The sequence below is a fragment of the Scylla paramamosain genome, chromosome 11 (genome assembly GCF_035594125.1).
Source record: "Scylla paramamosain isolate STU-SP2022 chromosome 11, ASM3559412v1, whole genome shotgun sequence".
Lineage (NCBI taxonomy): Eukaryota > Metazoa > Arthropoda > Malacostraca > Decapoda > Portunidae > Scylla > Scylla paramamosain.
The window spans coordinates 19,893,903-19,898,522 of NC_087161.1; positions in this window are offsets into that span (position 1 = coordinate 19,893,903).

The following is a 4,620-nucleotide window of genomic DNA, read 5'->3' on the forward strand; positions in this document are numbered from 1 at the left end:
ATGATGATAAAAGAAGAGCGCTGAGGGTATTAACTAAATAATTCTGTGCCGTCATTGCCTTTTAGTAACGTAACAAGAATGAGGATGGTGAACGGCGATTCATCGGTAAAAGAAAACATAAAATAAATCAAAGATTGAACATATTAACGTTGTGTGTGTGTGTGTGTGTGTGTGTGTGTGTGTGTGTGTGTTAAATAAAAGGGTGAAAGGGAAAGATGACATACGTACACATCAAAGAAAATATACAATTAACCACCTACACAGTGTGTGTGTGTGTATATGTGTGTGTGTGTGTGTGTGTGTGTGTGTGTGTGTGTCCCTCCACCCCCTAACCTAATATCGGCCAACATGTCAGAAATTTAACAGTTCAATTCAAAACACACACACACACACACACACACACACACACACAGAGAGAGAGAGAGAGAGAGAGAGAGAGAGAGAGAGAGAGAGAGAGAGAGAGAGAGAGAGAGAGAGAGAGAGAGAGAGAGAGAGAGAGAGAGAGAGAGAGAGAGACGGAGGGCCTTCCACTTATGGTGTGTGGAAGAAACGTGTAAAAGATCAAGGCTAGAATGTTGCAAACCTTAAGCAGTGGTGATGGTGGTGGTTTTGATGGTGGTAGCAGCAGTGATGGTGGTGGTAGTAATAGAGATGATAGGAATTGTAGTGACGGCTCATGTCCTTACTGACTGTGAAAAAGTACGATGTTTTGAGAGGAAATGGAATGGATGGAGGTGATGAAGGAAGAGAAAGAGGAGATTATGGTTGTGGAAGAGGCTAAGAAAGAGGAGGAGGAGAAGGAGGAGGAGGAAGAAGAGTAAAGGGCGAGATAATAATGTGTTGCAATAATAAAACAGCAACTCGGTAATACAATGAATGAGTGGCAGAAGTATTTGTCAAGCAGGAGTAAAGTGTGTATCCCTGCCTCTCAGTGTCTGTGAGTAGAAAGCAGAGATTCAAGGACTGGAAGATAATGAACAGGAAGATGGACTTATGAATGGAGAGAGAGAAATGAATGAACAAATACTGCAGAACTGAAAATGAGTATAACATATATTCTTTTTACGTCCATACACACACACACACACACACACACACACACACACACACACACACACACACACACACACACACAAACTCTACAAAAAAAAAAAATTATAGCAAAATTAAATAATTTTAAACAAGTAATCACATCTAGGTAAAGGCAAGTACGGACTTAAGTAAAAGAGGAAAGAAACCGAATTTAAAGGCGGAAAGTAAGCATGAAAAATTAATATAAGAAATACAAAGAGTAAGGAAGGAGAGGCAAGGCGTGTAACGAGGGAGAGGAAAAGAAAAGAAAAGAAGAGAAAGAAAAAGAAAAAAGTGCTTAATTTATTCTTGGAAGCGTTTCAACGATGGAGTGTTTGCTTGACTGCCTGTGTGTACGTGTGTTTGTTTGTTAAAAGTTGGGTCAAGGGAAGTAAGTACACCGTGCTGTATCACTCTCCTCTTCCTCCTCTTCCTGCTCCTCCTCCTCCTCCTCCTCCTGAAATTAAAGGTCATTTCCGTAAGGTTATATTGGTACTTTCCACACAGAAGGCCTAGAGTTTCCCTTCCCTAATGGGTGACCACCATCACCACCACCATTGCCATCACCGCCGCCACCACCACCGCCACCACCACCGCTTGACTGACAGCGCCTCTTGCCTCATGGTGTCGGAAGCTCGTCTGAAACACATCCGTCAGAAATCCCTGCCTCAAACCGCCCCTCCCAGCCCCCCAACACCTGGAACACCGTGGTTGTCGTCGCTCAGACAACGTGTGGTGACATCACTGGCAGCAGCGGTGGTGGTTGTGTTGGTGGTGGTGGTAGTGGTGGTAGTGGTGGTAGTGGTCCCCTAGGAGAAAGAAACAGAGAGAGGCGGACCAGCAGGGAAGGGCTCATGTCACATTGAAGGACAGGGAATGGGAGTTTAGTATGACCATTATCTTCGCCACCGTCGCCACCGTCACCACCAATACCACCAATACCATCACCACCACCACTACCATCATCATCACCACAACCACCACCACCACCACCACCACCACCACCACAACAACAACAACAACAACAACAACAACAACAACAATAACAACAACAACAACAACAATAACAACAACAACAACAGTTCCTATCTCTACTTGACACTTTTATGTATATACACCAATCGGTAGACAGACAGACAGACAGATAGACAAGCAGCAGACGAACACCAGTCAATATACACATACATACATACGTATTCAATGAAAAGGTCTTGATACACTGATATATACACAGACATATCTTGACACAGGCGGATGAATACACTGAAATCCAAAGACAGACAAACAGACAGACAGGCAAACAGACAAGCAAATAGACAAAACAGGCAGGCAGGCAGGTATATAGGCAGAAAGACAGACACGGACAGAAAAAGACACTCAAACACACAGACAGAAAGACACAGACAGACACAAACAGAGAAACAGACAGACATACAACAGAACACGGAGCAGAACGGGTTTGGAAGCGACTGGTGCCGTTACGGTCTCTCCTCGGCCTCGACACACACACACACACACACACACACACACACACACACACACACACACACACACACACACACACACACACACACATACACACACACGCGACTAAGACTAAACTCTTGATCGAAAAAAAATAAATAAATGAAAATAAAAATCGAAAGAAATACATAATTGTTTTCAAGGTCGCACTTATACACTTTTTTTCAGCGAAGGGGAGTCAGCACACCTTGAGTGAATGTCTGGAGAGTTTAATCAATTCTCTTTCATGTGACGCCTTTGTTCTACGTGTGTCGGGGCCCAGGAGGATGTGAGATCAAGCAAGAGGGTGTGCAGGAGGGCAGACCACTCACTCCTCACTCATTGATTAGCGACAGTGTAAAGGAACTCATGGCCTTCCTCTTCCTTCGCATCTCTGAGAATTGATGAAGGTGACAGAACCTTACCTTGCGTGATTAAACGTTGCTACTACTACTACTACTACTACTAATAATAATAATAATAATAATAATAATAATAATAACAATAATAATAATAATAATAGTAATAATAATAATAACAATAATAATAATAATAATAATAATAATAATAATAATAATAATAATAATAATAATAATAATAAACTTGGTTACCAGAACGACCAAAACAGACAACGAAGATGTTGAAGACGCCTGAAAAACCTAGGACCCGCATGTGAGAGTGAGTGAATGAGTGCGTGAGTGAGTGTTTAGCGTGATGAGTGTCCTTGGTGGCGCCCCGACGGTCTGCACTCTACACCTCCACCTCGCCTGTCTCGCCGAGTGTCACGCTGCACTCCGCCGCAACTGGCCCCATGCCGCCGCTCCCCTGATCCGCCTGTGTGCAACCCTGGCCTATTTCTCATGTGTGTATGTGTGTGTGTGTGTGTGTGTGTGTGTGTGTGTGTGTGTGTGTGTGTGTGTGTGTGTAACTAAAGTAAAACTACTTTTTGCACAGAACACTTTATTTATTATTTATTTACTTATTTATTTATTTATTTATTCACAGATTGTAGCCTACGGTTTGCTGTGTAGCTTCTGCCATCACTCTTCAAAGAGAATGAAAGATATCTTCTAGTTCATTCACAAGAGGTAAAAATGCTTATTATTATTAATGTATGCAGTTCCTGTGCAGATTTCTTCATAAAATCCTGCCACTGCATTATGCATATATGTCACGCCATCAGTGTATATATCATATGGAAATATACTTTGATGTTAATAATAATTTATGCTAGACCAGTAAGGAAACAAAAACTAATGATTACTGTATACTAACTTTTCTCGCACGTTTCTCTGCCAAAAAGTGACAGCCAGTGCATTCATTTAATTAATACTGATGCATTAAAAATGTTTTGCAGAAATTATCTTTTCCCATTGCATACAACTCTCAGTCATTTTACTTAGTTGATAATACTTTTTTCCAGGATATGAAACTTCCAGCTCCAATCTTCTCCTTTCAAGGAGAATAACAGCTTCGCATCAATGGCAGATGTATTTTTTTTTTTTTTTTGCAAGAAAAAACCCAAGTTTACAAATGCTCTTAAAGCCTTGTTTCAGACCCATTAGGTATTCTCGTTGGAATATGCAAAACCAATTGAAAAAAAAAAACTTTGTTATTCTGGAAGTCATACATATTTCAACATAACTACAAACTTTGTACATGGGCGAAAAAAAAAAAATGGTATGAGGGCATAGTAATGAAGCTATGATTGTCTTTCCTTATTTGACAAATTTAAAACAGTAGATGATGCAATTGAAGAATCTGAAGAGGGATTAGTTACATCCTCAATATCACTGCCATAATGTGACTGAAAGAATAGAAAGGTACTTACTATGGGTGAGATGCAGCATTGAGACAATTGATAGGAGCAGTGAGAGGATCATTGATTATGTGTAGAAACTGTCGGAAAGAAAAATGTACTTTGCTATTTTTGTTCAGAATCCAGTGATGTGTTTATTAATTGAAATACTGCCTAGTGAGAATCCTCCGAGACTGGTAGTTTTCCAAGTGTTGGTAAATATTATTGTTTCCGTAGTTTCTCTCTCT